The sequence below is a fragment of the Loxodonta africana genome, chromosome 12, assembly GCF_030014295.1.
Source record: "Loxodonta africana isolate mLoxAfr1 chromosome 12, mLoxAfr1.hap2, whole genome shotgun sequence".
In the NCBI taxonomy this organism is placed as follows: Eukaryota; Metazoa; Chordata; class Mammalia; order Proboscidea; family Elephantidae; genus Loxodonta; species Loxodonta africana.
The window spans coordinates 88,393,548-88,414,570 of record NC_087353.1 but is presented as its reverse complement, the minus strand read 5'-3'; positions in this window follow the sequence as shown (position 1 = coordinate 88,414,570).

Below are 21,023 nucleotides of genomic sequence, written 5' to 3'. Positions count from 1 at the left end.
GCATTCTTGGCAGCCAGCAGGTCCGTGGGGGACCCCTCCTTGGCCGGATTGGGGTCCAGAGGCTGGGCAGCAGGAGCTGTGCTGCTGCTGGTGGAAATGCCTAGAGCTGGCTTGGACAGCAGTGTGGAGCTTGGGAGTGCCTCAGGGCCAGGGGGAGGATTAAGCAGGTTATAGTAAATACTAGGCCATTTTATATAAGGGACTGAGCATCAGTGGAGTTCTGGTGGCGCAGTGGGTTAAAGCACTCTAAAAGGTCAATGGTTCAAATCCACCAGTTGTTCTGTGGCAGAAAGATGGGGCAGTCCTGTTTCTATAAAGATTTACAGCCCTGGAAGCCCTATGGGGCAGTTCTACTCTATCTACTGCAGTGGGTTTGGTTTGGATTTTTTTGAGCACCTGCAGATTTCGGTTTGGTGGGGGTCCTGGAACAAATCCCCCTCAGATACTGAGGGACACTGTACATATTTTGGGGGAAAAAGATACCAAATACAATAGAAAATACACCAAGGATAGATAGGTAGGTAGGTAGGTAGTTGCTGTTAGGTGCTCCAGTCAGCTCTGACTCATAGTGAACCTATGTATAAAAGAACGAAATGTCCCATGCTGCTCCATCCTCGCAAACGTTGCTATGTTTGAGCCCATTGTTTCTGACACTGTATCAATCCATCTTCTTGGGGGTCTTCCTCTTTTTGCTGACCCTCTACCAAGCATGATGTCTTTCTCCAGGAATTGGTCCCTCTTGATAATGTGTCCAAAGTACGTGAGACAGACAAGTCTCTTCATCTCACCATCCTCACTTCTAAGGAACATCCTACTATTATTGTGGAGCTATTTCTCTTTTCAATGCTCTTAGAGTTTGCTTTATGTATTTTGGAGACCTGTCATTGGGTGCATATATATTTATTATGGTTTTGTCCTCCTGGTATATTGTCTCTATAATCATTATATAATGTCCTTCTTTGTCCTTTATGATGGATTTTGCTTTAAAGTCTATTTTATTGGAGATTAATATTGCCACTCCTGCTCTTTTTTGGTTATTTGCTTTTTTTTCCCCCATCCCTTGAGTTTTAGTTTGTTTATGTTTTTGTGTCTAAGGTGTGTCTCTTGTAGACAGCATATAGACAGGTTGTGTGTTTTTTTTTTAACCCATTCCAAGACAGATTTGTTCATTCTTCTGGCAGTGCATGGTATATTAATATTCTTAGCCAACTCCTTAATTCAAATGTTCCAATTCTTCTTCAGTCTTCCTTTTTCATTGTCCAGCTTTTCTCCAGAAGAACGTTTCATTCTGTTGTACATAGGGTCACTACGAGTCGGAATCGGCTCAACAGCACCTAACAACAACAACAACATGGAATGTATGAACACTCCTCCTTTGCCATGTGATCAGAAGAGCTGGATGGTGCCTGGCTACCATTACTGAACGTTTTGATCAACGATTCCATAGAAGAGCCCTGATCAAAAGGGGAAAATGCAGAACAGAATTCCAAACTTTCATAGACTGTAAGTAAAATTTAAGGAAAAAAAAAAAGAGTATATTAAAAAAGAAGAAGAGCCTGGAATGGAGCACGTCCTTTGTAACCAGGGTCCCTATGCTGAGAACCTCCTAGACCCAGGAGACAGAGAGACTTGTAATACTGGAGATGACATGAGATGGCAAGAAGCAGTGGAAAGCACAGCAGAGTCCAGTGGCAGAGAAACAGCAGCAGCAAAACCAGGAGACCAGCGTGAAACACCACAATGGACTTCCTGGCTCCCGGAGTGAGGAGGCTACAGTGGGCTTGCCAACCCATGGGGCAAGAGAGAGCTGAGCACCTTCAGGCAGAAGGCTTGCTGGCAGATTTGGGTGCCTCCGGGCAATTGCTGGTGATGCTAGAAGAGCTGTAACACTTGCCTGAGCAGGGCAGGGGCTGAATGGAGGCTTCCTAAGTTGGCTCCGAAGGAGGCTGAAAGAAGACCTGTCCTGAGAGCAGCGTGCACAGTAGAGAGTAGACATACATGGCCGAGAGTGGGTGTGCACAGCTGAGAAGAGGCCTATCCTAAGGGCCGAGAAAAGGCCTGTTCTGAAGTGTGTGAGAGAGACAGAGAGCTGTCCTACACTAAAGAAGGAGGGGATGTGTTCTACACTTTGGGGGAGTCTCCCAGACCTTGCCTGTGTACTTCCTGACATTGATCCTGTTCTGTTACTTCCAAGTTAATTCTGATCCCCGGTATTTTCCTAATAGACCATATAACTGTGAGTAGGATCTATAAGTTCTGGGTGGCCACTGCAACAAATTATCAAACCCACAGAGAAGTAGAAAATGCTTTGGGGAGGATGGTTGGTGTCAAAATTGGTAAAGGTTGGAGAGTAGAAGTATGTCTAGCCTCCACCTCACAGGAGTCAACTTTGGGCTGATCCTGATGTGATTCTCATTCTCCCTGAAGTTAGTCGAGGCCTGACACTACTGTATTATTACCACATTACAATAAGGTTGCCACAAGTCAGAGTTGACTCAATGGCAGCTATCTATCTATTTTTTAAGAAGTCTTAACATTGGCACACAAAGGAAAACTCAACTCTACTGTATACATAAAACACTTCTAAGACAAACTGATTCAGAAAGGTTCCAGATAAAACAATGGCCAAAAGTCTACTAGGCAAAGACAAACAACAAGAAAGCAAGGGTCATAATCTTTATTTATTCTTTCCAAAAATTATTTTATTCCTCAATTCCTTTCCATATTTTCTTTTTTTTACCTTGGAATTTGTGCCAGGGCATTCAAAGTTAATAATTTTGGCAATCCAATGCCAGTGCTCTGTAAGTGTGTAGAAATTAGAGCGTAATGCTTTGAAAATAGCCAAGATCCAGGACGTTGATTCACAGGCATAGTTACAATACAGATAAAGGCAGGCAAAATCCAAGGACTAAAGTATATCCTGGTTACAACACCTGCATTTAAATTACACTGAGATGTAATGTAAGATTGTACAACTTAATTTTTAATCTTATTTACCATACCTTCTAATCTTTTCCAAATTAAAACCCAAACAGAAACCCCACAGAATAGAATTTGCTTGTCATCGCTCTGTGCAGTTTGGATGCAAGTGTATAAATGTCTAGCTTGTATCTGCAACATTACATTCTGAGATAATTGCATCCATCGTTCATCTCAGATTAAAGGAAATCCAAATAATCACCAGACTAAAATATGCAAAGCTTCCCCATCCTAACTGAGACCATGGAGTAACCCACAAAACAAGTAATCATCAAATCCAGGCATTTTAATATTGGGTTATGAGCATTTCTCAATTGTATGGTATAATTCCTACCATTCTTTCTCATTTCTGTTGTAAAAGACAGACCAATTTCAAGCATGTCAATTTTAAAATGCATAAAAAATTAGTTCAAATATTTTTATATTCAATAGAAACCAAGACGGGAAATTCTAAAACGATTTATATTCAGTTCAGTTTTGACTCGTTTAAATTTTATTTTATTTTTTGAATTCTCATCCAGTAGAATTGACTTTTCTGATGCAGAGCTCTATGAATTTTAACACGTATTCACGTGAACCACCACTACAATCAGGATACAGAAGTTTCATCAGCCCCTAAAACTCCCTGGTGCTCTCTCTTTAAAGCCTCGCCTTCTCCCTACCTCTATATCCCATAGCATGGATGTAGCACAGATTGTTTATTCATTCACCATTTGACGGACATTTGGATTGTTTCCAGTCTATGGCATGAACAGGTTTCTGTGTGAACCTAAGTTTTAATTTCACTAGGATAAATACTCAGGAATGGGACTGCTAGTGAACATGGTTAGTATATGTTTAAATTGGTAAGAAACTGCCAAACTTTTCCAGAGTGGCTATACCATTTTGCACTTCCATCAGCAATGTAAGAGAATTCTAGTTGCTCTGCATCATCACCAACAATTGGTATTGTCAGTATTTTTTCTATTTCAGCCATTCTAATAGTTGTGCACTGGTATCTCATTGTGGTTTAATTTGAATTTCCTTAATGATTAACAATGTTGAACATCTTTTCATGTGCTTATTTGCCACAGTGAAGTGTCTGTTCAAGTCTTTTGTCCATTTTTTATTTGGATTGTCCGTTTTCTTGCTGCTGAATTTTGGGAGTTCTTCGTGTATTTTGGATACAAATCTTTTATCAGATATGTAATTGGCAAATATTTTCTCCGGGTCTGTATAGCTTTTCACTTCATTCCCTTATAAGTACCTTACACAGTGCAAAAGTTTTTAACTTTGATAAAGTTCAATTTATCTGTTTTTTTCCCTTTGGATCTGGCTTTGGATATCATGAAAGATACTTTTTAATCACAGAGTATACAATTCATAATGAAGATATGACAGTTATGAATATCTATATACCAATCTGCAAAGCATCAACATTTTTATAGTTAACACTACATAAGATACAGGGCCCCCACATGTCTGTCAGTTTGTCATACTGTGGGGGCTTGTGTGTTGCTGTGATGCTGGAAGCAGGGTAACCCATGGAGGACAGGTTTCAGCTGAGCTTCCAGACTAAGACAGACTAGGAAGAAGGACCTGGCAGTCTACTTCTGAAAAGCATTAGCCAGTGAAAACCTTATGAATAGCAGCAGAACACTGTCTGATATAGTGCTGGAAGATGAGCCCCCCAGATTGGAAGGCACTCAAAGGATGACTGGGGAAGAGCTGCCTCCTCAAAGTAGAGTTGATCTTAATGACATGGATGGAGTAAAGCTTCTGGGATCTTCATTTGCTGATATGGCACGACTCAAAATGAGAAGAAACAGCTGCAAACATCCATTAATAATCAGAACCTGGAATGTACGAAGTATGAATCCAGGAAAATTGTAAATCATCAAAAATGAAATGGAATGCATAAACATCGATATCCTAGGCATTAGTGAGCTGAAATGGACTGGTATTGGCCATTTTGAATTGGACAATCATATAGTCTACTGTGCTGGGAATGACAACTTGAAGAGGAATAGTGTTACATTCATCGTCAAAAAGAACGTTTCAAAATCTATCCTGAAGTACAACGCTGTCAGTGATAGGATAATACCCATATGCTTACAAGAAAGACCAGTTAATACGACTATTATATTACTCAAATTTATGCACCAACCACTAGGGCCAAAGATGAAGAAATAGAAGACTTTTATCAGCTGCTACAGTCTGAAATTGATCGAACAGGCAATCAAGATGCATTGATAATTACTGGCGATTGGAATGCAAAAGTTGGAAACCAAGAAGAAGGATCAGTAGTTGGAAAATATGGCCTTGGTGATAGAAACAATGCTGGAGATCGAATGATAGAATTTTGCAAGACCAACGACTTCTTCATTACAAATACCTTCTTTCACCAATATAAACGGCGACTATACACATGGACCTCACCAGATGGAACACACAGAAATCAAATTGACTACATCTGTGGAAAGAGACGATGGAAAAGCTTAATATCACCAGTCAGAACAAGGCCAGGGGCCGACTGTGGAACAGACCATCAATTGCTCATATGCAAGTTCAAGCTGAAACTGAAGAAAATCAGAGCAAGTCCACGAGAGCTAAAATATGACCTTAAGCATATCCCATCTGAATTTAGAGACCATCTGAAGAATAGATTTGACACATTGAACACTAGTGACCGAAGACCAGACAAGTTGTGGAATGACATCAAGGACATCATCCATGAAGAAAGCAAGAGGTCACTGAAAAGACAGGAAAGAAAGAAAAGACCAAGATGGATGTCAGAGGAGACTCTGAAACTTGCTCTCGAACGTTGAGCAGCTAAAGCAAATGGAAGAATTGATGAAGTAAAAGAACTGAACAGAAGATTTCAAAGGGCCTCTCGAGAAGACAAAGTAAAGTATTATAATGACATGTGCAAAGAGCTAGAGATGGAAAACCAAAAGGGAAGAACACGCTCGGTGTTTCTCAAGCTGAAAGAACTGAAGAAAAAATTCAAGCCTCGAGTTGCAATAGTGAAAGATTCCATGGGGAAAATATTAAATGACGCAGGAAGCATCAAAAGAAGATGGAAGGAATATACAGAGTCATTATATCAAAAAGGATTAGTTGATATTTAACCATTTCAAGATGGTACTGAAGGAAGAAGTCCAAGCTGCTCTGAAGGCATTGGCGAAAAGCAAGGCTCCAGGAATTGATGGAATATCAATTGAGATTTTCAACAAACAGATGCAGCGCTGGAGGTGCTCACTCATCTATGCCAAGAAATATGGAAGACAGCTTCCTGGTCAACTGACTGGAAGAGATCCATATTTATGCCTATCCCTAAGAAAGGTGATCCAACCGAATGTGGAATTATAGAACAATATCGTTAATATCACACGCAAGCCAAATTTTGCTGAAGATCATTCAAAACAGGCTGCAGCAGTATACCAACAGGGAACTGCCAGAAACTCAGGCAGGTTTCAGAAGAGGATGTGGAACCAGGGATGTCATTGCTGTTGTCAGATGGATCCTGGCTGAAAGCAGAGAATACCAGAAGGATGTTGACCTGTGTTTTATTGACTATGCAAAGGCATTCAACTGTGTGGATCATAACAAACTATGGATAACACTGCCAAGAATGGGAATTCCAGAACACTTAATTGTGCTAATGAGGAACGTTTACATGGATCAAGAGGCAGTTGTTCGGACAGAACAAGGGGATACTGATTGGTTTAAAGTCAGGAAAGGTGTGCGTCAGGGTTTTATTTAATCTGTATGCTGAACAAGGAATCCGAGAAGCTGGACCATATGAAGAAGAAGAACGGGGCATCAGGATTGGAGGAAGACTCATTAACAACCTGCATTATGCAGATGACACAACCTTGCTTGCTGAAAGTGAAGAGGACTTGAAGCACTTACTAATGAAGAGAAAAGACCACAGCCTTAAGTATGGATTACACCTCAACATAAGGAAAACAAATATCCTCACAACTGGACCAATGAGCAACATCATGATAAACAGAGAAAAGATTGAAGTTGTCAAGGATTTCATTTTACTTGGATCCACAATCAACAGCCATAGAAGCAGCAGTCAAGACATCAAAAGACACATTGCATTGGGCAAATCTGCTGCAAAGGACCTCTTCAAAGTGTTGAAGAGCAAAGATGTCACCCTGAAGACTAAGGTGCACCTGATCCAAACCATGGTATTTTTAATCACATCATATGCATGTGAAAGCTGGACAATGAATAAGGAAGACCGAAGAAGAGTTGATGCCTTTGAATTGTAGTGTTGCGAAGAATATTGAATATACCATGGACTGCCAAAAGAACGAACAAATCTGTCTTGGAAGAAGTGCCGCCAGAATGCTTCTTAGAGGCAAGGATGGCGAGACTGCGTTTTACATACTTTGGACGTGTTGTCAGGAGGGATCAGTCCCTGGAGAAGGACACCATGCTTGGCAGAGTACAGGGTCAGCGGAAAAGAGGAAGACCCTCAACAAGGTGGATTGACACAGTGGCTGCAACAATGAGCTCAAGCATAACAACGATTGTAAGGATGGCGCAGGACTGGGCAGTGTTTCATTCTGTTGTGCCTAGGGTCGCTATGAGTTGGAACCGACTTGATGGCACCTAACAACAACAAAAACAAGATACAAGGAGAAATAGACAGAAATGTGTAGTACAAGACTTTAATTCACCTATCAGCCTATGAGAAATCAAGTGAACCAAAAAAGAAATGAATGTAAGAACAGCTTAAAAGAATATTAAAAAGACTAAATAACATGGTAAGGTGAATCTAATTGATCTATAGATTGAATTCTGTATCCTAAAAATAGCAAATATATCTCTTTTTTAGGTGTCATGGAACATTCACAAACTTTACTGTGATCAAAAAAGAAAACACATTCCCCCAAGAAGAATTCTACAGTATTTCATCAGTTCCAATTTTTTCACATTTCAGCATCTCTAAAATGTGTGTACATCTTAAAATTGATGGTGTCTTACATTTATAATTGGCAACACCTTTTTTTTCTTTTAGTGGTATTTAAAATAGTGTGATACTTATCAATTACAAAAGGAAAAATAGTAACTTTACAATGGAGCAATCTGGGAGACACTCTTTTAACCAAGTAAATAAGACACATCAACATCATGTACCTCCTGATATAAGGCACTAAGAAGGGCACAACATCACTGCTGCTGTATTCTGGCCCAAAGTGCATGACCTGAATTTAATCACGAGGAAATATCAGACAAGCCCAAACTGAGGGGCATTCTACAAAATAACTGGCCAGTCCTCTTCAAAAATGTCAAAGTAAGGAAAGAAAAAAAATATTAAAGAACTGTTCAAACTGGAGGAGGCTAAGGAAACTTGAAAACCAAGAGCAATGTGTCATGCTGGATTGGATTCTGGACCAGGAATTGGACATTAATAGAACAACTGGCAAGAGTTGAATGAGATCTGTAGATTACTGCATAGTATTGATTCAATGGTAATTTCCTCGTTTTGATCATTGTACCATGGTTACCTAAGATATTAACACTTAGTGAAGTTGGGCGAAGAATATATACAAACTCTTTCTGCTATTTTTACAATGTTTTGTAAACCTGAAACTACTTCAAAATAAAAAGTTTCAAAAAATTAAAAGTTTAAAAATAAAATAATGATCCATCGTACAACTATAACATCTTAGATTCAGTGAAACTTAGCAGTGTAGAAAATATCCCCTGATCAATAAACCTGGAGATTAATAATAAACAAATTAAAAATAAACCATCACCTGGAAATTTAAAACTCTTTCTTAAAAACTCTTGAGACAAAGAGGAAATATAAACTGAAATACTAGAACATCTAACAAAGAGAAACAATTAAAAGAATACAAGTAAGGTCTATCAAATACAGTTAATGCAATGTTCAGAGGAAAATTCATAGCAGTAAATAATTACAGAAACAAATAAGAAAGAATGAAAATAAATGAATTAAACAACCAACTCAAGAAGTTGGAAAACAAAAAATAAAATAACCCTAAGAAAAACAAAAAGAATTTAATAAAAATAAAGCAGAAATTAATAAATTGGAAAACAGAAAAAGAGGTGGGCCTTAAACACATGAAAAAATGCTCAAATTCACTCATAATAATAGAAATACAAATTAAAGCTATATGGACACACTAAAAGCCCAAAATGGGCTATGATTAAAAAAAAAATGTTCATAATAGGCTGTGTCGGTAAGACTATAGGCACCCAGTGCCTTAAGGCCAATCTGTGGCTTACATAGCTTGCTGCCTCAGCATCCATTCATTTCTCCTAGTTGCCCAGTTAATTCCACTAATTCCACCCAGTTTCTGACATGACCATTCCAATCTTGTCACAGCAAAGATGTCACTTTAATGACTAGGGTACTTCTGACCTAAGCAATGATATTTTCCAATCACCTTATGTTCATGCGAAAGCTGTACAGTGAATAACTAAGACCGAAGAATAATTGATGCCTTTGAATTACAGTGTTAGCCAAGAATACTGAATATACCGTGGACTGTCAGAAGAACAAACGAATCTGTCTTAGAGGACGTACAGCCAAAATAATGCTCCTTAGAAGCAAGGATGGGGAGACTATGTCTCATGTACTTTGGACATGTTATCAGGAGGAACCAATTCCTGGAGAAAAACATCATGCTTGGTAAAATAGAGGGTCAGTGAGAAAGAGGAAGACCCCCAATGAGATGGGGCTGCAACGATGGGCTCCAATAAACCTCCTATTATTGTGAGGATGACGCAGGACAGGGCAGTGCTTTATTCTGTTACACATGGAGTCGCTATGAGTCAGAGCTGACTCAACGGCACCTAACAACAACATCTTGTCACACAGTCTCTCAACAGTTGTAGTCTCAACTCGCCCCCCACCCCACCCACAGCCATGCCCCCTAAGTTTTCCTGAGATAAAAACTGTTACGATCTTGTAACCCAGTCTCTCGACTGCCTCTGTTACTCCTTGCCCCTCCTGGCCATATCCCATATAATGCCCCATGATAAAGTTTCTCCCCTTTCCCCTGCTAATGCCCTAAAAAACTTTTTAAACTGACCAATAGACTTCAGTGCATTAGCCCTAACACCCAACCCTGCTTGCCATACATAAGCCCTCTCCTACAGTGCCAGCTTGTTGTCTCGTCCCCAGGTGTTGAGATATGCTGTAGTTTCCTCCTCGGGACCTTCCAGTACTAAATCTTATTTGTATTCTGGTCTTCCCACGTGAGTCTCACTTTCTTATGCTGCACCTGACAGACCACCCAAGACATCCACAGACCCCCAGGCACTCTCATATGTTGCTGATGGCAGTGAGCCAGCAGCACAAGTCTAGAAATTAACCCCAAATATATACTTGCAACACTGCAAAATGATTTATGTACAAGATTTGTAATAGCAAGTAACTGAGAGCAATGTAAATGTCCCTTAGTGGGGGGACGAATTCAATTATGTTTTCAAAGTATACAGCTTTTCATTTAAAAAAGGAAGAAAATAAAGAATGAGGAGGTCTATGTACCAATCTGGAACTTTCCCTAAAATACACTGTTAGGTTTAAAAAAAAAAAAAAAAGTCAAAGTGCAGAAGAGGAAAGAGTGCTACAATTTATGTAACAACATGGGCTGGAGCAGAAGAATATGGCTAATACATGGGAAAAAAAAAAAAAAAAAAACACACCACAAACAGGCAACATTGCTTCTGGGGGCGGGAATTAGTGTCTGGGGACAGGGCACGTAAAGGGATTTTTCACTTCATATCTTTTTATACCTTTTGAATTTTGTAACTGTATTAACTGTTCAAACAAATTAATTAAATGTAACTTAACAAGAAATCTGTTGTAGGGAAAAAAGACATCACAAAGTTTAGTAAAGGAAAAAGAAAATTTTATTCGGCATATATTCAAAAAGACAGAAGTGGGAAGCAGACAAGCGTGCTGCCAGAGCTAATGTCTGCGGCTCCGAGGGAGGTTACAAGATCATCAGTATATATTAACATTACAAAAATGGGTGAAAGCTTCACGTTTTCACAGATTGGCTAGAAACTGTGGTCTTACACTTTGCATTGCCTTTCTTAACAATCATTGGTATAGGTTTCAGTACCCCAACCATCAGGAGGGTCTTCACTGGTCCAACAAATTTCTATTTACTAAATGTTAATAGAAAAAGATAGGAGTGAAAAAGTCTTTTGTGTTCTGTTTGATTGGTTTTATGTGAAAAGTTCCCTAAAAAATATTTTTTCTTCCTTAGAAGATAATTTCTAAGATCATCCCATCTATTGTCTTTATCTCAGGGCCCAGTTGATGTGTCCTTGTGAGTCTTTGTGGCCCCAGCTTCAGCTGGGTCACATTCTCTTTGTTCAAGGACAGGCAAAAATAATTCCAATATTATTTTCTAAATCAAATCCTAGCAGGAAATACTCCCCCTTCCCCATTTTTCTGACACCTTTAAGCTCTCCTTTCTGGGCCATATTTACCTGACTTTACAAACATTTGTAAGCAGGTCCAGGAGGGGATGGGAAGGTGTCACAACTGAATTAAAGGAGGAAGGTTTGGTCCCAGAGCCAGAGAGAGCCCCCAGATGCTCTGAGATAATCCCTCTTCCAGCCCCAGCTCCCACAAGTCCATGGCCCTCCCTCCACAGCACAGACCCTAGACTGGACCTGCCTGCCCCCCTACAGGGAAGAGATGGAAGGGAGTGTCTGCTGGTGCCCACATGCTGCTGCTCCAGAGCCCTGTCCCCCACCACCACCACCCCCACTACTCCAGCAGAGCCCAGCCTCTAATGAGCTAGGGAGTTGATTCATGGTCTCTGCAAGCTGCCCACAGCCTGTCCTCCCTCACAGAGATAACTAGATGCTCCCAAGTCCCCTCATGACTTCTCCAGCACAACCAAGGAGAGGCCTCCAGCAAGAAAGGAGGAAAATACTCACCAGCAGCTTCTCTGAGATTTAAAACAAGGGCATTGTGTGCTGCCTCAACCAGGCCTTCCTGACAGAGGAAGCTGGAGGATCCTGGGTAGGATACCTGTGGGGATGGTGGAGGCCAGGGAGGGACAGGATGGGTCAGGTGATGAAAATGAGGAAGTACCACATAAGGGAGGCAAAGAAGAAGAGGGAGTTTAGGGAAATGGAAGTGGGGAGAGGGGGTGAGAGAGGCTGGAAGTACTTTCCCACCTCTAGACCTAAAGTTTCCATTCATCTCTCACACTAGGGTCTCTGTGGATCTCAAGCCCTCCCTGCCGCCTATGAAGAGCCTCCAGCCTGAAAAGAAGAAGCTGAGGGGAGGGTTGCCCTTAACCCTTGAATTTCAATCCTGGTGCCACAGGTAAGGAAAAGCCACGGAGCCATCCTCAGTGGATGGGGTGGTCTGGGAGAGGGAAGAAGTTCCAGAGTGGCTCCCAAGGAGACAGGGGTTCCTCAGGGAAGAGACGCAGAGATGGGCCTGGGCCTGAGACTGCTGCTCTGGGCTGGGGGTCAAGGACAAGATGAAGAGACTTGGGAGGCTGCTGAATAACCTCTTCTGACCCCATCCTGTACCCTCTGGCCCCAGGCCTGGTTGAGGAAGGCCTTTTTCTGCAGTTGGGAGAGGTTTCTGGGTGTGGGAGTTGAGTAGAGATGTGAGGTCCCAGGCGAAAGGAGGAATCATCCCTGGAAACTGCAGAGACCATCACCTTCCTTCTCCCCAGAGTTAGGAACTGTCATGAATTGAATTGTGTCACCCAAAAATATCTGTCAACTTGGCTAGGTCATGATTCCCAGTATCCTGTGATTATCTACCATTTTTGTCACCTGATGTGATTTCCCTATGTGTTGTAAATCTTATCATTATGATGTTAGTGAGATGGATTAGTGGCAGTTATGTTTTTTTTTTATGTTAATAAGATATACAAGATTAGATAGTGTCTTAATCCAATCTCTTTTGACATATAAAAGACAGAAGCAAGCAGAGAGACATAGGGACCTCATACCACCAAGAAAACAGCACCAGGAGCAGTGTACATTCTTTGGACCCAAGGCTCCTGCACAGAGAAGCTCCTAGACCAAGGGAAGATTGATGACAGGGACCTTCCTCCAGAGCCGATGGAGAAAGAATGACTTCCCCTGGAGCTGATGCTCTGAATTTGGATTTGTAGCCTACTAGACTGTGAGAGAATAAATTTCCTTGTTAAAGCCATGCATTTGTGGTACTTCTGTTATAGCAGCACTAGATGACCAAGGCAGGAACCCTACAACTGCTGTCCCTCACAGTGCTGGGGTAATACCACGGGACCTCTCACCTGGACCCAATGTCCTCATGGTCCAGGATGGCTGGGAGGTCTGACAGGCAGGATCCCCAACTGAGGCTCAAGAGGGAGAAAAAAAAAAAGAAAGTGATGGAGAGCAAGAGAGGGAGGAAGTAGAAAGGGGGGAAGGGGACGGTGATTAAGGCAGTTATAGAGAGGGTTGGAAGTTAAGCCCAAAAACCATGAGTGACTCACGCAGAGACCCGCTTCACCCACTTTTCTTGGAAGGAAGGGGCCAAGAGGGCCCGAGAGACTCTAGAAGTTAATCTTCTGGTAATCACAGCAAGGTGAATGGCTCCCAAATACGTAGACCTATCACAGATGTAAAAACAGTGTGGGGGCGGCATCTGATCTCTTCTAATTTTACAAGGGGAAGGAGAATCAAGATCAACAGCCCAAGGCTGATTCCCATGAGGCAGAGGTCAGACATGCCTCCTCTCTCCACCATCATTACTGACACCGAATGTGATGGTTAAGGTTGTATGTCAACTTGGCTGGGCCATGATTCTCAGTAGTTTGTCAGTTATGATATAGTCTGGCAGTTATGTAATGACATAAGCACCTCCCTGATGGGATCTGATATAATGTGATCACCATCATGGGGTTGATCTCATATAAACACTGAGAATCATGGCCCAGCCAAGCTGACACACAATCTTAACCATCACAAACACCAAGCATCCCTCCCACCACACTCTACTTCTCTATTGGGTTTGATAATTCATTGCAATGGACATAGAGAACTCACAGACAATACTTGTGATTATGGGGTTTAATAGAGAAGTAAAACAAAAGAAAAACTAAACCCATTATGTCAAGTCAATTTCAACTCATAGCAACCCTATAAGACAGTAGAATTGCCCCATACGGTTTCCAAGGAGCAGCTGGTGGATTCAAACTGCCAACCTTTCAGTTAGCAGCCATAGCTTTTAACCACTGTGCCACCAGGGCTCCATTAGGGAAGTAACACGCTATGATTCAGATTAAGGAATGCTCAGGATACAGTTCTTCCATCAGGACAGCCTCTTCTCAGCAGTGCCACAGGCACACTTCTCTCTGGCCCTTGGCCTCTGCACTTTTAGCTCTGCTGATAAGTGCCCGGAGGCACTCCACTCCACCGGTAAGCCTTGGCCCGAAGGTACTCACCTTAAGCTCCATGGGTCAGCAAACCTAACTCCACCAAGTGCCCAGAGGCACCCTATACCTCCAAGCCTCCTGCCCAAAGGCACTCAGCTTTCTAGCTCCACAAGCCAGGAAGCCCACTGTGCCATCTCCTCCTGCCAGTCCTTGCAGCTGGTCTCTGCTGTCAGCCTCTTCTGCCACTGTTTCTCTGCCACCACTTCTTGCCATCTTCAGTGTTACAGCTCTCTCTCTGTATCTCTCTCTTGGCCTCTTGGTTTTAGGAGCTTCTCAGTGCAGGGATCTCGAGTCCAAAGGCTGTGCTCATTGATGCTGGTAAAACCCCCCTTCTGCTGTGGAATTGGCTCTCTTTTAAGCCTAGCAGGATGGCAAAACTGACCAATCCCCTTGGTGGGCCACAATTATCTTATTTGCACAGTCCCACCCAATCACTTGGGTGACCCACGCAAAAGTGACCCATCATTCTGCAACAGGTCAGCTCTCATCTCAAAGTCCAGGGCCTCCAGTGACCAGCTTTATGAAACCGAGCAAATGCTTAAACCCTCTGTGCTACAGTTTCCTGTCTGTTATGTTGTGACCATAATGGGCCTACCCCATGGGATTGTTGTGCCAGAGAATTAGTGAAATATTTAACAAAGTTTTAGCCCTGGCTGACATACAACAAGCCTCCAGCAAGTGCTAATGTGAATGTAACACTGGGTCTGGAATACTCATGAACCCCACCCTGGCACCCCTGGTGCTGTATATGGTCACCTTGGGGCTCTAGACATCCACAGGACAGCTGGTCATGTGGCCAACCTCAAAGCCAGCCTATTGTCCCTGGGCATGGTGGGAGACCCTAGACAGGCCCTCACCACTTCTGTACCGCTCCTGTGTCCAATACCTGGTGTCCCCAGAACCAAAGCGAGGGTTATCCAAGGGTCCTGTTTCCAGGATGGCTGCCCCTTGGGGGCTGATGCCTGCAGGGCAGCCAGAAGTGCCTGGGAATGTTTTCAGGACACCCTGGGTGCAAACATTGACAGCTGCCAGTGTGACCTCGCCAGCTGTTCCCAAGAAGGCATCCAAAATGCACTGTTAATATTTAAACTGAAACCAAAGTCCAGATGGCTGTAGCTTGTGTGAGACCAGAATCTGAGTAGGCAGCAGCTATCAGCCCACCGGGGACCATGCCAGGCAGCACTGAGTCATACTGCAGGATCCTCAGTTCCTCTCCGATTCTGACACCAGGGAAGATAAACAGTGACATGGAGTTAAATGCACCACTGGCGAATTAAATTACACACGTCTCTCCTTTCAGATCCAGTGCAGCACACAGACAGGAATCAGCCCAAGATGGGCACTGATGTCCACAGTCAATCAATCCCCAGCACAAGGTCTGCAGCCCCCACTCCACCTTCCCCCTCACTAGAACAGAGGCAAGAAGCAGCAAGTGGTTGTTAGAACGAATTGCATGGGAAATACTATAAACTGGTTAAATATTTACCAGAAAAATGGAAATAAAGCCAGATTGTCCAGAAACAGGCTAAAATATGTTTGAAATGCCCGAAACAAGCAAAACAGAAAAGGGCACATACCCACAGGGTAGATGAGGCCCTGGAGGAAGCGTCCTCTTTGGGGAAATGATGTGACTTGAACCAGTAGGAATTTCAGGTCGACCTTCAGTGGGGACATAGGAGGGGCGGGCAGAGGGAAGGAACATTCCTCGCATGGCTTCAGGTTCCAATCTCTGCTATTTGACAAACCATCTTAAAGAGGGCTGGGCCAGTGGCCTCACCAGGTGCCCTGCAGCCTAAGGTGGGGCCAGCCTGGGAAGAGAACTAATCCCCTGCCTTGCTTTGCGCATGGTGGTGGCGGGAGGACCTGGGTCGGAGAGCCCTGCTGTCAGGTGAGGGCTGCCGGTCCGCGACCCCTGGGTTGCCCTCACCTCCCGGTCCCCAGTGCTGTCACCAACCGCGGGGGCCGCGCCTGCTCAGGGAGCGCGCAGCAAATACGACCAGGGCGACGAGCAGCAGCAGCGCTGCGGCGCCCGCCAAGCCCCCGACCAGCGCCCTCCAGTGGACAGCCACCTCGCAACCAGTGCGTGTCCGAGGTGAAGGCAGGGTGGCGAGGTGCGATGAGGAATCGGCCATTGGTCACAGAAATCACGCGGCGGCGTGGGGGGTGTTCATGAGAGAAGTGGAGGTTGCCCCCCCCAACCCAGCATCTGCTCCCCTTTCTTCCTGAGTATTGTTGGTTGTTGTTACTGTTGTTACCAGCTGTCAAGTTGCCCCCACTCATGGCGACTACACGGTTTTCACTGGCTGATTTTTCTGAAGTGAATGAGAGGGCTTTCTTCCTAGTGCATCTTAGTCTAGAAGCTCTGCTGAAATCTGTTCAGTGTCATAGCAACATCCAAGCCTCCACTGAAGGACAGGTGGTGGCTGCCTATGAGGTGCATTGGTCAGGAATCGAACCCAGGTCTCCCACATGGAAGGTGAGAGTTCTACCACTGAGCCAGCACTACCCCCTCGTTTGTATTAGAACAACCAAATTTTAGATGGGCACCCAGTCACCCAGAACAAATACTACATCTCTGAACTTCCATCATAGCCACCTAGGACCTTAGGATTAAGTTCTGGCCAAAGGGATATAAGTCCAAGTGCTGTGTGTACAGCTTCTGAGGAACATGCTCACAGGGTGAGGGTATGCCCTTCCTCCTTCCTGCTGACTGGAATGCAGATGTGATGGCTGATGGTCCAGTAGCCATCTTACACCATGCAATAGAAGTCACATGCTGAAGATGGTGGAGCAACGAGAGTCTGTGTAAGGAGTCTGTGTAAGGAGTCTGTCTGGTCCCTGGGCACCATGCCAACTCTGCATAGCCTGCTGCTGAGTCTATTTAATGTAAGAGAGAAATCAGTTTCTCATTTAAGCCATTTTTGTTTAATTTTCAGTCTCACGCAGCTGAACTGAATCCTAACCAATAAACAGGGAAGATGAGAATCATTTTTTTGGCAGAGGCGGGACAAGGATTGTAAGAGAAGTAGGGATTCCCTGTCTTTGCAAAGGTGGGAAACAGGTAGGAGGGAAGTAGGGGTTGTTATGAATTGAATCATGTCCCCTGTACCTGTGGAACTCATTGCCATTGAGTCAATTCCAACTCATAATGACCCTGGTGGCACAATGATTAAGCATTTGGCTGCTAACCAAAAGGTCATCAGTTTGCATCCACCAGCCACTCCTTGGAAACCCGATGGGGCAGTTCCACTCTCTCCTGTAGGGTAGCTATGAGTTGGAATCTACAGTGATGGGTTTGGTTTTTTTTTGGGGGGGAGGTTATATTTGTGGGGAAACCCTGGTGGCATAGTGGTTACGAGCTACAGCTGCTAACCAAAAGGTCGGCCATTCAAACCCACCAGGCGCTCCTTGGAAACTCTATGGGGCAGTTCTACTATGTCCTATAGGGTCACTATAAGTCGGAATCAACTCGACGGCAATGGGTTTTTATACCTGTGGATGTAATTCTGTTTGGAAATAAGGTTTTATTTGTTATGTTAATACCAGTGTGTTCTAAACTTAATCACTTCTGAGTTATAAAAAGAGCACATTAGATGCAGAGGCGTGTGTACACACATCTGCTCGCGCACACATTCATACACAGAAGACAGACTCCATGTAAAGATCATCTACAAGGAACGCCAGGGAACCAAAGAATATCCAATACAAGGAAAAATTTGACACAGCCAAGACCCTGATTTGGACTTTTGTCCTCCAGAACTGTGAGAAAATAAATTTCTGTTCTTTAAAGCCACTCATTTGTGGTATTTGTGTTACAGCAGCACTAGCAAACTAAGGCAGGGGTGTTCCCTGAATTGGCAGAACTGATGGTAGAAGCCAGATTGATTCCTGGATAAACAGACATGGTGGAAGAAGAAATGGAGGAATCAAGGATATTCCTGTATTGACAGCTGTGGAGGAAGGGGTCACTGAAGACATTGGAGAGGTCACTGTGTTGGAATATGTGGGAACAGATAAGACAGGTAAGATTCCTGTGTTGACAAAAGTTGAGGACAGGCTCAAGCTAAAAAGAAAAACTGTCCTGTAGTGTAAGAGTTAGACACATAGGTCATGGTGGAAGTTGGGGTGCATCTCTGAATTGGCACAGTCATTGGAAGGAGTGATTATACATATTGGGTTGGATCCTGTTTTGGCAGAAGTGTAGGACAGGTCTGATTCAGGGGATCCTGTCTAGTCTTCACAAGGCAGTAGAAGTGGAGAAAGGGTTGGGAAAGAAGGGTTATTCAGGTAGTGTCATCTGTGGAACAGATCCTAGAAAATGTTGGAAGAAATATGGGAAAATATTCCTGAGGAATAAGGGGCGGTTGCAGGAGTGGCAAGGAGAGAGAAAGATGTCTGGAACCAAGCAGGGTGGGGTGGAGGGTGGCCCCAGTATTGGGACACAGGTAAAGGGAAGCATAGTAGTATGGCCCTGTTTTTCAGAGTTGGGTGAAGATGTAGAAATTAGCAGAGCGGAAGAGCAAGGTCACAGCTGTAGAAAGCATCTCTCCTGTTTTGGGAAAGTTAGAGAAGGGGTCACTATAGAAGTAAGTGTGATTTCTTAGTTGGTATCATTGAAGGAAGATGTGGAAGAAACTGAAGTGTCTCTGAGTAAGCAGAGGTGGGGGGAAGAATTTCAGACGGTCTTATATGGGCATTTGTAGAATAAAGTAACTTGAAAGATGTTAGTGTGTGTCAACCTTACCTGCTCTGCCAACTCACAGCACCAAACTGTGGAGCCAAAGTCCAAGGTCTGGGCGCACCAACAAAAGCATGACTGACACACAGGCATTGGATGGAGCAACATTTTACTCACATAGAGAAGAGACAGAGCAAGGTCAGCCTCAATAGTAGCACTGGTCCCCCATAGCCAGCAAGTCACTTCTCGCAGCCAACGCAAGACTGGTGTTCTGCGTGCAAACCTCTTGTGCTGTAGGTGAGGACCTCCTTCCTTCCCCACCAGGAACAGATACAGAAATGTGGTTGGCCAAGTGCCATATAGTGCCCACACATGAGCAAAACAGATAAAGTTACTGGGTGCCCAGAAGAGGGAGGGAGGCTCCCGGATAAGGAGAAGAAATTGGGAGAGAGAAAGAAACTCAGTTCCCAGCCTCCATTATCAGGGAATGTTTCGAGGCTTCTAATAAGGCAGAAATGGGGATCAGAAGGTTGTTCTCTCATTTTCCCAACAGTGTGATTCCTGAGTTGAAATAAAAGAAAGAGTGGGTCATGGAAGAAGTGGAGTGATCCTCATATTGGCAGATGGGAAGGACATGTCATGTGAGATGTGGGGTTTGTTTGTTTTTATGTTTCTGGAAGTTTGGGGTAGTGATTGTTTTAGAAACAGGGCAGTCCCCTGTGTTGTCCCCTGTGGGTAGAGGGTGGGGTGATGGGCAAACTGGTGATTGACATATTAGCAGAATGAAGAGATACGGTGGAAAGATGGGTCGTTCTTTTATCGCCAAAAGGTGAGAAAAGGCATCATAAAAAGAAATAGCATGGATGGTTCCTATATTGCCAAAGGTGGGGAAAAAACTCAAAACCCGATGCTTTTGAGTCAATTCTAACTCATAGCAGAGTAGAACTGCCCCCTAGGTTTTCCAAAGAGCAGCTGTTAGATTTGAACTGTTGATCTTCTGGTTAGCAGTCGAGCTCTTAACCACTGGACCACCAGGGCTCCAAGGTGGGAAAAGGGATCATAAAAAGAAATAGTGTAGGTATCCTGCATTGGCAAAGGCAAAAAGGAGTCATGCTAGAAGAAGTCATCCTTCCCTTCTCGGAGGTAGAGGAACGATTTGTAGAAAGAGTGAGGATAGGTTTTGTAGGTCAGTGTGTTTTCTGTGTTGGCGAAAGTGGGGAATAGCTGAGAATGAGGTGCCCCTGAATTGACAGAATTGATGGAAAGGGTTACATGTGAGAAGGATGGAGGAGGTGTGATCGTGAATTGGGGAAAGGGTCACGGTGGAGGAGAGGACAGCTCCTGTTACCAGAGATGGGGAGAGGAGTCATGAAAGAAAGAGGGGTAATTTTTCTCTTGACAGCACTGGAGAATGAGATCGTGACAGATTTAGCCTGGTTTCCATGTAGGCAGAAATGGGGGAAGGGAAAAAACGTCATACAGCATGACCAAGTGACATTTATTCCAGGGATGCAGGGATGATTCAACATTAGAAAATCGATCAACATAATATACCACATCAATAGAACAAAGGAAAAGAACCACATGATAATCTCTATGGATACAGAAAAAGCATTTGATAAAATCCAACACCCTTTCTTCATGAAAGCCCTGAAGAAGATTGGAAAAAGAGGGAAATTCTTCAATATGATTCAGGGCATATGTGAAAAGCCAACAGCCAGCATTATACTTAAAGGAGAAAGACTGAGCTTTCCCCTTAAAATTGGGAACAAGGTAAGGGTACCTGCTCTTACCACTTCTACTGACTATTGTATTAGAAGTCCTAGCCAGAGCAATAAGACAATAAATAAATAAAAGGTATTCAGATTTGAAAAGAAGAAGTAAAATTATCTCTATTCTCTGATGGCATGATCTATTTACAGAAAATCGCAAACAGTCCACAAGAAAAC